This window comes from Capricornis sumatraensis, chromosome 8 (genome assembly GCF_032405125.1).
Source record: "Capricornis sumatraensis isolate serow.1 chromosome 8, serow.2, whole genome shotgun sequence".
Classification (NCBI taxonomy): domain Eukaryota; kingdom Metazoa; phylum Chordata; class Mammalia; order Artiodactyla; family Bovidae; genus Capricornis; species Capricornis sumatraensis.
Genome location: NC_091076.1, coordinates 93,043,744 through 93,056,626, shown reverse-complemented (window position 1 = coordinate 93,056,626; position 12,883 = coordinate 93,043,744). Strand labels below are relative to the sequence as shown.

Below are 12,883 nucleotides of genomic sequence, written 5' to 3'. Positions count from 1 at the left end.
CTAGTGGGAGAAGCCCGCATGGGAGAAGGCAGGGAGGTCAGGGACACAGGCAGCAACCTGGGGCAGGCAAGCCACGGAGTTGACTGCACAGAACCCAGCATCCTGGTCTTCTCGGAAGCAGATGGAGTCCGCAGAATTGATGGAGGGGTCCTCGTCAAAGAAGTTGTAGAGTCGCAGAAAGAAGCCCACACTGTTGCCCACTGTCGCCGTGTTGGGAATGTCCTCTGCATGTGGGATGTACAGGAAACCAGCTGTCACCCAGGCCACCAAGTCCTAGTGGGGGAAGAAGGAGGGTCATGAGGCCTGGCGCTGCTAAGGACACCTCTGCCTCCCACAGAATTCACTTTAGGAGCCCACCGTCACTCAAGAGAGTTTTAAGCTCTCAATGCTTTATCATAGTAGCCCAGAAGTCAAAGCATAAAAAATCAACTCCATATTAGGAGCAACACCAGCCTCCACTATCCTAGATTGCACCTGCCATCTCTTACATTTCCCATCTTATCACCAACAGCCTACCCATCCCAAGAGAAATGATGATACACACAGGATACTTCAGCACCACCTCTGACTCTGGAATTGTTCCCAAACTGTAACTGAGAGGAGGTCAATGAAGGAGGTAAGATCAGGGTATGGGTGACAGAAAGGCTGACATTTAGAAATTAATCCTTTAGTGGTAAAGACAGAAGCGGAGAAGTTTTAGGTTTAAGAGATGTGGTCTTCCCTGGTCATTCCAGCCCTTCTGAATCCTGGGGCCCTTAAGGACTCAGTCCACAAGCTGAGACTGAGAGACTGCTGCCACTTGAGGAAAGGCTGGAGCCTCAGCCAGGATCTGCAGATGAACTCCCAGTTTAGGAAGTTTCCCTCCACAGGTAAGGAGAAGATCCACAAAAGCGCTGAAGCAGGAGTCAGCTCAGCCCTTCAGGTGATCACGGTTTTCAGCCCTCACCCCAAGAGAAGGTGGGGATGATCTCTGTGTCCCCCCTCCTCCCTCATCTCCCACAGACAGCTGACCTTTCCAACAATGGTCACATTGTTGATGAAGTCAGCACAGTCCACGGTGGGAGTCCAGGGGTCATTCTGATTGAAGATGCTGGAGCTGCTGGGCTCTGTCTCCTTCCTCTGGGTCACGGCCAGCTGGTACCTAGAGATGCTCTGGTCAGGGGCCCATGGTCACTGTCCCTGTCCTGCAGCCTGATCATCATGGAAGGGAGCCGAGCCCATGGACCTCAGGTTTCCTCTCTCATCTTCAGTCACTCGATGCCGCCCTAGTGGGTGGCCAAACACCTTTCCATATTTACCTGTATATCCCTTTGGATTTCACAACATGGACCACCAAAATTTAAAAGACTTTCCTCACAGCGGCGGCATGTATCCACTGTGGTCCTTTTGATAATCAGGAAATGTTTTGGGCTCTTACCTCGCCTCATGTACAGTTTGAACTGGGTTCCCAAATGCCCCTCCCAACACTCTTCTCATATCAACCAACCCTCCAACAACGCACCCCACCCACCTCCCCCAGCTGACAACTCTCTCCAAAGGGCTGTTCTGGGGCAGCGGCTCCCCAGGGATGCTGAGCAGCTGGATGCGGTAGCCCCGAGGGTGTCCCCACTTGTTCTTCTGCTTGCAGGCCAGGTACAGGTGGCGAGGGGAGGCCCCTCCCAGGGGGAAGGCAGCCTGCTCCTCTGTCTGCAGCTGCTTCCGGGTCACCTGCAGCCTCTGTATCTGGGGCTCGGGGCTCCAGGGTATCGCAGTGGGGACAAAAGCCATGTCCCCAGCCCAGACCCAGTTCTCTTGTCCTGTGGGAGTGGAGTTGGGGGGGAAGGGAGGGGCGAGAGTTAGTCAGGCAGCTGCCCTGCCCCCTCTGGAGTCTGCCTGCTCCTGGCTTCAGACTAGGAGCCAAAGACAAGGCCAGACTGAGTGTGTCCCTTGCTTCCCACCTCTCACCCAAAGATGTCCCCAATCTTTCAGGCCCCTTACTGCAATCCGTGCCTGCCCTGGGGTGTCTTACCTCCCACATCCAGATCCACCTTGTAGTGGGCAGTGTGGGTGTGGACGGTGCCCAGTGTGTTCTCCCGAACCTGGTTTCCATATCTTCGGGCAGCACCAAAGTGGAACACTGAATTGATGAAGCCCGTGGCATGGAATTTGACTTGAATGGCCCCATTGGAGTGAAAGATCACATCCCACACATAGTCATAGTTGTACAAGCTTGACACAGATCTGAAGACCAGCATTGTCTCCACAAGACCCCCAAAGAGTGAGAATACGCATCTGAGTGGTGTCGCCTCAGGGGCAGGCCCTTGTTCTGCTCAAAAACACAAAGGGCATTGTAGAGGGTCCTGGGGCCTTGAAACTCCAGAAGGAAGTGCCAGTCCACATAGGTGGCCAGATAGGGGCAGTTGATGCCACGGGTCAGGGGCGTGGCGAACTTGCCCAGACCAAAGCTTTGATCCATGTAGCGGTTCACCATTGTGACTCGGGTATTCCCACCATAGGTACCAGGACCTCTTGCAGGCTGATCTCATAAGACAGCCATACTCCCTGGAATCGAATGTCAAAGATCCTAGAACCGCTGAAAGCTCCGGGGCCAAAGGAGAAAGTCCACAATGAGGAGGTCACTCAACTTCCCTGGACACTGAAGCGGGCGCCCTGAGGATGGAACTGCAGAGGGGGAGCCGGACCCGGGGGCACCTGGGACTTCAGGGACCAGGACCCACCTGTGCCGTTGTCTGGGATCACCACCACATTCACCTGGCCAGCCTCAAACTGCTCCTGCAGCTGGGCCAGACTCTCATAGTAGCGGCCCTGAAAGAACACCTTCTGGATGGTCCACTGGGCAGGGTCCAGAGCCTTGTGATCTACCAGCAGCTCCAACTCCGCAGGGTGCAGGTAGACCACAGATCCTGAAATGTTGTAGTAGAGGCCAAACCACGTGGCCCTGTCCCCTGACTGCATGCCACGGGGGGCTGTGGTCATGGTCACCAGGTTCCCTCCCCCTTGTCTGTAGGAGCAGCAGCGGTGGAGGACACCAGCAGCCTGGGGCAGCTCTCTGTTGAAGATCATCTGCTCTATGTCCTGGGACTCTCGGAGAAGCACGGGGCGTCGGTAATAGGGCAGGGGGCCCCCATGACGCTCCACGGTCACATCCCGCATGTAGGAGGGCTGGGGCAGCGGCCCCACCACCAGCTCCGTCACATTGGGCTGGGGTTGTCTGCCAAAGAAGATGATGGCCAGTGCCTCCCGGGCAGGTGGGGGGCTCCCCCTGTCCAGGTGGGCCAGGGCTGCAGCCTTGGGGGACAGCTGCAGCTCTACTGAGAAGACGCAGTTGTTTGAGGATCGGCCCTGGCATACATCCACCAGGTCTGGCCCCAGCTTCTGGGTCAGGAAGCTCATCACAGCCCTCAGCTCTTCTCAGCTCATGTCTACACGCACCTGGCTGTGGTCAGGGTGTTTCCAGGGCTGGGCAATGGGGGATCGGGAGGGGCAGCAGGGAGGGAGGCTGGGATGACATTGCTTTCCAACTCCTTTCTCACTCCCTAAACCACCTTCCTCCGTGCCTATCACCAGAGGAGTCCAAAAGGACAGGAAAATGATGAACATCACTACAGCTCTGGCTGTCTTCAGGCTCTTGATTTGGAGCGCAGCATGCATGATGGACAGACCGGCAGAACCGGGTGCACAGAGCCTCCTTCAGTGTCTGTAGGTTCCTGTCTTTGAGTTGTGCTCGGGGCATCGCATTATTGTACACTAAGGACAAGCAGCCGAGGAAGGAGGGTTGGCAGTGGTTGGAGATTGGGGTGGGGCAGGAACGGGCCAGGCTCAAAAGATGCAGCTGAGGTTATAACCTGAATTTTAAGTTGCCCATGGCAGCCTCTGTCCTCCTGTTTCAAATCAAACACTCAGCTTCACAAAATGGGGGAGGGATGGGTATGGGAGACACAGCTGGAGGGAGGAAGTGGTACAAGTGTCGGGTCCTGGGGCTCTTTTTCCACTCTCTCTACATGGCTGCTAGCAAAACTCCTGTGTTCAGCCATCCAGCCAGATTCCATCTTCCTTCCTCTAGTCCATGAAGCCCTCTGATGAGGGCTCCCATGCAGCAACCAGAACCCTAATGGCACACAGAGGAGCCTGGAGAGTCATGCTGAGAACACCGATCACCTGTGGGGAGCTGGGGGGCTGAAGAGCTGAGCCCAGTCAACATCGTGGAGGCCCTGAACTCCCTGAGTCACTAGAGGAGAGCCTGAGGGGAGTGAATCCATTCAGAAGCTGGAGCGGGCGGGAAGTTGCAGCTTACAGAGACCCCCCACCTTGAGCAGAACTGATGGACCACGTCAGACGTCAGGGGCATAACACCCTAGCTCTGAATTTAACCTCGCTGTCCACAGCCTTCATCCCCAGGAAACCCTTTTCCAGAATGCTGCAGAAGCAGAGAGCAAAGCCATCTCCATTGTCAGGCAGGTGATGTGACGTAGACACTATCTTCTGTTCAGCCAGGTCCTGAGGGAACCAGGAGAGACTGAGGATCCAGAGATGGGACATGCTTCCCTGGTGAACTGGGGGAAAGTCCTTTCCAGCCTGGACTTGTCCAAGACCACTTTCCCAGAAGGCACCTTAGATGACCTTGCAGACAGAGTATGTTTGCTGGAGAATGGACAGTACATCCCAGCCAAAAGGATCAGAAGGTGCAAAGGTACCTTGAAGCACCTGGCATGGGCAGGAAATGGCTGAGGTCAGCGCATTGGGTGTGAGGTGGAGACAGGAGTCGGTGGGACAGCAGAAGAGATCAGGTCAGGAAGGTTTGTGCAGTGTGTGGGTCTTAAGCAAAGTAGGCCTTGCAGAAAGACAGGAATCTGGGCACTGTGAAATCAGGGAAATCAACCTCAGAAAGGTCAGTTCTCCAGATACCAGCTGCTTCTGCAACCAACTCTATTTTGATATGCAAATTCCACACGCTGTTCATTTTGTGACCAACCTGGATCCTCGGACTCTTGCATCAATCGAATTGATAAAGAGGCTGGTGAAGTAAATCAGAGGTAACTGGTACTCAAGCTGCAGCAGGAAGGAGCAAGAAGAAAACACAGGTTCCTTCAGTGGAGTAAGAGTGGGGGCAGATCCGTGGAGTGGACTGACGGCTGGCTTAGGTGGTCTGCCCACCCCTTTGGTGGTGCTGTGTGCAGGGGTCATGCCCAACACCTGCTCTTCTCCTTTCACCTCAGAAGCAGCAATAAGTTTCTGTGTCTTTTGTGTCTCACTGTACATAACTGCGGGGACTGCCCAGTGCTTGCAGATATTTTTAGCCTGTTACAGTTCCTTTGTATTCTGTTGTTCAAGGAGATATTTGTCCACATGCCAAGTGCAAGCACTCCAGTATAGGAACTCAGGCCCTAGCCTGTCTCAGTTTGAAATGGTTCATGTGGACTTTGTAATAAAGGGGGGACAGAATCTAAGGTCAAACCGGGCCCTGGTCTCACGGCAAGCCTTTCCAGCCCAGGAACTTCATTCTGGATCCTTTGATAAGTGGTGGTATTTCCTCCCAGCTCAGAACACATTGTCAAGAGAACACCTACAACTTTTTTTCGTCCCGACCAGTGTTACCAATCACAGATCAAGAATGTCCACTCTGGTGGGGAATCCCCAGGTCTCCCAGAGAGAGGGAGTAATGATCAGGGAGTGGGAGGGAGAGCTTTGGCCGGGCCTTGAGGAGGAACTGATACAGCAGAAGGTGCCCCTCTGCCCACCTTCTCTAGAGGCGTCTTGCTGTCACATGGCTTCCTCTGAATTCGTGTCATCCTAGGCTTCACCATCACCATATCACACACCGTAAACAACTGTTTAAAGGTGTTCCTGTTGGACAGTTACTCAGGGGAAAGGAGCTACACGTCCTGCTTCCTCCAGTAAGTCTTATTTCCCTTTGGACAAACTTGCCCGCAGCCTGTGTAAATGTGCTGAAGGTGACTGGATTCCAGGGAGCCAGGTGCCATCCCCTGTCCCCAGGCTGGACCCCAGAACGTGCTGCCTGAGCCTGCCTGCAGTCCCGGAGTCCCCATGAGGCCAGTGGAACCGCCCCGGATGCCCAGGTCACTGTACTCTGATCTGCACCCCAGGGGTACAGCTCTGGCTTCAGTGCTGAGAGAGCACCAAGTGTGTGAAAGACAGAAGCGAGGACACCGACAGGAGGCAAAGTGTCGGATGAGGCCAGTGACCTCCAGGACAGAGAAGTGAGGAATCTGAGCAATGTGGCCGGGGGTGTTGACAGGACGTGGTGTCTGACTGGGTGGGTGCGTGAGAAAGGATACAGACTCTTTGGTGACACAAGGACACCAGGTTTCCATTGGGTGACTTGGGAGGGTGAGGGGCTTTCTCCGGAAGAAGGACCTACAAGAGGAGCAGCAAGTTGAAGGAGGATTCCAACAAGTTTGAGGTGAGGTTCCTGTGGGAAGCCCCAGCATACATGCCCAGAAAAAGGGGCATTGGGTCTAAAGGTTTCAACGGCTGGAGAGCAACTTTTATCTAGAAACAGAGATTTGTGTCAAACAACAAATGGTAGTCATTGCTCAGATGATAAAGAAGCTGCCTGCGATATGGGAGACGTAGGTTTGATCCCTGGGTTGGGAAGATTCCCCAGAGAAAGAAATGACCACCCACTCCAGTATTCTTGCCTGGAGAATTCCATGGACAGAGGAGCCTGGCAGGCTACAGTCTATGGGGTGGCAAAGAATTGACATGACTGAGTGACTAACGCACGAAGATAGGAAGCCTGAGATCACCCAGAGAGGACTCTGCAGAGGGGAGAGAGGAGGAGCAGGGCCACAGTCCAGAAGATGTCCATATGTGGGGCTTAGTAGGTTGTGGGCACAGCAAGGGCAAAGGAGCCGGCATAAGAGGCTGAGAAGCACGTGGCATGCCCTCGGAGGGGTCAGAATATGAGGAGGTGTCAAAAGGTGAGACTTTTCAGTAGATACTAGTCAGAAGAACCAATGCCACCCAGAGTCCAGAAAGTATCAGGTGAAAGGGCCTGTCATTCTGCATCAGCAGTAAGAGGGGAGTGGGATAAGCAGAAACTGGTGATCTGGGGCAGGCTGGGGACAGGAAGCTGATCCAGAGAAAGTAGAGCTCTCCTTGGAGGAAGGCATCTGGGAGGCACAAGCTGAGGAAGACACTGTCCTGGAGAGTCACGGTCCTAGCAGAGACTTAGTGAGATGAGAGTCAAGAGCCCGTCAAGAGAGACGTTTAAAGTTCAGGGAGAGGGTTGGATAACTGAGAGAACCATTTGGGAGCAGCTGGAGGGGTGGGTTTCCCCTTAAAACAAGTAAACAGGCTGTAGAATAAATGCACCCATTCTCACTGATATATGCTGTGCTAAGAATCAGTCCAGTCCGACTCTTCTTAATCCTGTGGACTGTAATCCGCCAAGCTCCTCTGTCCATGGGATTCTCCAGGCAAGAATACTGAAGAGGGTAGCCAATTCACTGATAAGTCTCATCAGAGAAGCTGTCAGCAGGACCTCATATACCTTTTTTATTTGGTTAGGGGTATACCCTGTTTCCAAACTCACCCAAGCATTGTATAAAATATACAAGAATCTTCTACATAATTGTTAATATCTCATCACCGCACAAACTACTACTGATTTTTGGCTAGGATTTTACCTTAATCAGTAACCGAACCTGTCAGGTGGTAAGTGCTCCTAAATATAGCAATGCCTGGGACTTCTCAGATGGTCCAGTGGGTAACATTCCCCTGCTCCCAGTGCAGGGGCCTTGTTTAAATCCCTGGTTGGGGAACCAGGTCCCACATGCTACAGCTAAGATTGAAGATCCTTCATGCCACAGCCAAAGAAAGAAAGAAAGAAAAATATTAGAAAACAACAATAACAACAACAACACTTTTAAAAAAAGCTGTAAGCGAGCACCCACACACACTCACAGGCACACTCACCATTTGCAAACACTCACAGCCTAGGTCTGGACATGGGACTCAAGGCAAAGACTTGCAACTTATTCAACCAGGGTGGGGGAGCGGTGGACACCGCATTTCTTTCTTCCTCTTGCCTCCAGCACTGACTATTGTGCAAGGGATCAGAAACAGGAGCCAAAAGGAGGTGGAGACAACAGCAAAAGCCCATCATGGAGAAGTTCAATGACTCAGATCAGAGAAAGAAGAGGCATCAAGTCAGTATCAGAGCCACAGCAGCCACAGCACCCGTTTTTCTCCTCTGTCTCAGTCTTTAGCCTCTCTTTCCCTCCGTCTCTGTCCTCTGTCACTCTGACTTTCATTTCAGGTCATGTTATAAATTCACCCACCCAGCACTGGCCCTCTCTCCTGACTGAGGGCTTTCTCCCTGTTCTTTGGAACCTAGCTTCTGTCCAGCTCACCTTCATCCACCTTTGTCCCAGAAGTGAGCCTGGGCCTGGAGCAGGACAGAAGGGAGCAGAAGCTTCTGTGTCTCCCTGGATACGATCTCCCTCCGGTCAGAAGCTGAGCGGCATCTGAACTCTGTGTCCTGTCCCTCAATGCCCAGCCCTACCTTGGCTTCCAGCAGGCTCTCATTCCTCCTCTTTGAAGTGAGACAGACAGGGAGAGTCAGCAAGAGACAGCAGAAGAAATTTCTTGACATTTAACATTTTTTCTTGGAGATGTGCAGGCAAGAAGAGGCCAAGAGGTCACCAGAGGCGACACCTCTGTGCAATGCAAGAGACCCAGGTTCTCTCCATGGGTCAGGAAGATTCCCTGGAGAAGGAAAAGGCAATATACTCCAGTATTCTTACCTGGAGAAATCCATCCATGGAGGAGCCTGGTAGGCTATAGTCCATGGGGTCACAAAAAGTTGGCCATGATTGACTGACTAAGCACAGAGGCCACACCCATTTCTCTGGCTCTCAAACACTTGAAAAAATTGAGTGCCTGAGCACAGTACCCTCCCCTACCCTGAAAGTGAAGTCGCTCAGTCATGTGGGACTCTTTGCCACCCCGTGGACTGTAGCCTATCGGCTCCTCTGTCCATGGGATTTTCCAGGCAAGAAGAAGACAAGTTATTTTAAAGAATGAAGTCAGAAACTACTTAGCCCATTTATTTTTTGAATAATAATAAATGAATAGGTAATATAGTCACACGGTTCAAAATTCAAAATGTACAAAAGGACATGTAGTATCAAGTTTCCTCCTTCCCAAGTCCCTACCTCCTGGTTCCTCTTCACAGAGGCAACCAGTGTTACCCATGGGTTCTGAATATGCATCTATAAGATATGAAAATATGGATTTATACGATCCTCCCCCATAAAACACAAATGGAGGTGCCCGGTCCACAATTCTGTGCATTGCCTTACTCTTTAGAAGAGTAATTTGTATAAAAAGATACAGTTTTATAGCTGCAGAGTATTGCTTTGTCAAGCCAAATTAGAACTTGCTTAACAAATGTTCTAGGGAAGCAGAGTTCTATTATGTCCAATCTCTGGACATTTGTGGAGAGACCCCGGATCCTGAAGGGACGACCTGTGGGGGAGACTCCACCCCAAGAGGCCCTGGCTCATTTGCATGCTCACATGTGATTGGTCAGCCCCTCGCCCCCTGCCATGGCATGGTGTGACTGATCTTTCTGCTTCTCACCCTTGGCTCTCACCCAGTCTCCCATGTTGGCTATTGCCAAGTTCAGAGGACACTGGTCACACCACACACCTGGCACAAAATGACCACTCCTCATTACCACTGCACCCACAAACCACCTCCAGTGCTAACTAGAGCTGCTGCTGTCTCCATGAGCATCCTCTGCAAGAGGATGCAAGACAGGCCTATACAAATGGGCAGAAAGAACTGTGGGGAAACACCCTGCCCCAGGACTGGGGGAAGGGGCAGCTCCCAGACACAGGGAGACAGATGGGGGCTGTCCTCTCAAGCTAGATGGCCCTTGCATTTTCAGACTTCCACGGGCCTAGAGTCAGAGGAGGAGACCAGAGTTGAAAAGTGAGAGCTGAGGAACATCCCCTCAGGGCCGGGCGGTAAATCTCAAGAATAGGTGAGAACGGGAGGAGGTGAGGCAAGAAGGAAGAGGGAGAAGGAGGACCAGGATGAGAGGAAACATGTGCCAAAGAGCCCCTTCCAGCTGGACTCCTGGATTCACAAGCCTGCCAGGAACCCTGCCCAGGGCCTCTAGGCAACCAGCCCCAGAGAGACCCCGCATCCTCTCCTGCCAAGTGAGGACTGGGGATTCTCTGGAGAGACCTGGCATGGCTTAAAATGATTTGGGGAAAGCAGAAAGCAAAGACCAAAGAAAAGAAAATGAAAAACACCAAACCGAGGAGTCTCCTAGAAAGGTGTAACCATGACTCCAGACTCTCATCTGACCATTCCTCTCCTCTGTGACAGGAACCCAGCTTGTTGGGGTGCACAGAGCTGAGAAGCCCCTGATTCAGGCAGCATAGCTTCAGGATGATCCCAGCGAGGCGGTAAGCAAGGGAGGACGATGGAGGAGAGAGAGGCCCCGGGGGGGTGAGGAGGGAGAAGAGGGCACAGGCTCCCCATTTCCTGGCCCTTCTCCCCACACTCCCAGACCCTGGAGCCCCATTCTCATTCCCCATCCCAGGGAACACCTAGTTCTGGAAGAAGCCCCCATGGGAGAAGTCAGGGAGATCAGGGGCACAGGCAGGAGCCTTGGGCAGGCAAGCCAGGGAGTTGACCTAGTAGGACCCAGCATCCTGGTCTTTCTGGAAGTAGATGGAGTCAGCAGAATTGATGGAGGGGTCCAGATCAAAGAAGTTTTAGGGTTGCAGGAAGAAGCCCACACCGTTCCCCACTGTCACCGTGTTTGGAATGTCCTCTGCATGTGGGATGTGCAGGAAACCAGCTGTCACCCAGGCCACCAAGTCCTAGTGGGGGAAGAAAGGGGGTCACAAAGCCTGCTGCTGCTAAGGACACCTCTGCCTCCCACAGGATTCACTTTGGGAGCCCACCATCACTTAAGAGGGTTTTAAATCTTTAAACGTGTTTTCATAGTAGCCCAGATGTCAAAGCATAAAGAATTAACTTCATATTAGGAGCAACACCACCCTCAATGACCCAGCCTGCAGGTGCCATCTCTGACATTTCCCATCACATTGCCATCAGCCTACCCATCCAAGAGAAATGATGACAGCCACAGGCTACTTTAGCACCTCCCCCGACTCTGGGAGAGTTCCCAAACTGTATTTGTAGGAGGGAGAATGGAGGAGGGAAGATCAGGTTTGGATGGCAGAAAAGTTCAACGTTTGGAAATTAATCCTTTAGTGGTGAAGACAGAAACGGATAAGTTTTAAGTATAAGAGAGGTGGTCTTCCCTTCCCTTCCAGCCCTTTGAATCCTGGGGCCCTTAAAGGACTCAGTCCACAAGCAGAGACTGAGAGAGCTGCTGCCTCTCGAGGAAAGACTGGAGCATCAGCCAGGGTCTGCAGATGAAGCCCAGCTTAGGAAGTTGCCCCCACAAGTAGTGAGCAGATCCACAAGAGCACAGAAGCAGGAGTCAGCTCAGCCCTCCAGGTGATCACGGGTTTTCAGGCCCCCCCACCAAGGGAAGGTGGGGCTGATCTCCGTGTCCCCCACCCCTCCCTCATCTCCCACAGACAGCTGACCTTTCCAGCAATGGTCTCATTGTTGATGAAGTCAGCAAAGTCCACGGTGGGAGTCCAGGGGTCATTCTGATTGAAGATGCTGGAGCTGCTGGGCTCTGTCTCCTTCCTCTGGGTCACGGCCAGCTGGTACCTAGAGATGCTCTGGTCAGGGGTCCATGGTCACTGTCCCTGTCCTGCTGCCTGATCATCATGGAAGGGAGCTGAGTCCATGGACCTCAGCTTCCCAGTTCATCCACACCCTCACCGTGATGTCACCCTAGTGTGCAGCCATTTTCCTGCACATCCCACATCCCACCTAGTGGGCGGTCCAACACATTTTGGTTTTTTTTACAGATACAGTACTGGGGTGAACTTTTCCTTTATCTTTGTTTTCTCTTGACCTGAACCCAACATCTTTTCATGGCCTTCTTCTGTTGATCCCTTTGGATTTCACAGCATTAGAAAAACAGGAAAGACTTATCTGCCTGGCCTTTAGCTTTCCAAGGGGACCATTTATCTACTGTCAGCTTTTTGATAACCAGGAATTGTTTTGTGCTCTTACATCAACTGGTACAGAATTTGAACTGGGTTCCCAATTGCCCCTTCCAAGCGCAGAATAATTGATGTTTTTGAACTGTGGTGTTGGAGAAGACTCTTGAGAGTCCCTGGACTGCAAGGAGATCCAACCAGTCCATTCAAAAGGAGATCAGTCCTGGGTGTTCTTTGGAAGGACTGATGCTAAAGCTGAAACTCTTATACTTTAGCCACCTCATGCAAAGAGTTGACTCATTGGCAAAGACTCTGATGCTGGGAGGGATTGGGGGCAGGAGGAGAAGGGGACAACAGAGGATGAGATGGCTGGATGGCATTACTGACTCAATGGACCTGAGTTTGAGTGAACTCCAGGAGTTGGTGATGGACAGGGAGGCCTGGAGTGCTGCGATTCATGGGGTCACAAAGAGTCAGACACGAGTGAGCGACTGAACTGAACTGAACTGAACATGCTCTTTTCATCTCATCTACCCATCTCCAACAATACACACCCCCACCTCCTCCAGCTGAAGGCTCTCTCCATGAAACTGTTCTGGGGCAGTGGCCCCCCAGCAAAGCTGACTGTCTGGGTGCAATAGCCGTGAGGGTGCCCCCACTTGTTGCTCTGCTTGCTGGCCAGGTACAGGTAGCGAGGGGAGGCCACTTCAGGGGAAAGCGGCCTGCTCCTCGGTTTCCAGCTGCTTCCGGGTCACATGCAGCCTATGTACCTGGTGTTCAGGGCTTCAGGGTATCGCTGTGGGGACAAAAGCCAT

At 52.5% G+C, this 12,883-nt stretch overlaps 1 long non-coding RNA gene and 2 pseudogenes across 1 annotated transcript; 1 reads left to right on the top strand and 2 right to left on the bottom strand.

Annotated features, from left to right (window-relative positions):
• On the bottom strand, nt 1–3,600 carry LOC138084707 (primary amine oxidase, lung isozyme-like; annotated as a pseudogene).
• Nucleotides 514–2,854, top strand: LOC138084709 (uncharacterized). The gene is made up of 3 exons (XR_011145219.1): nt 514–616; nt 735–869; nt 2,496–2,854. It is a non-coding gene; the product is annotated as an uncharacterized lncRNA (long non-coding RNA).
• A 6,986-nt stretch (nt 3,601–10,586) lies between the features above and the next one.
• Nucleotides 10,587–12,883, bottom strand: LOC138084708 (amine oxidase [copper-containing] 3-like; annotated as a pseudogene).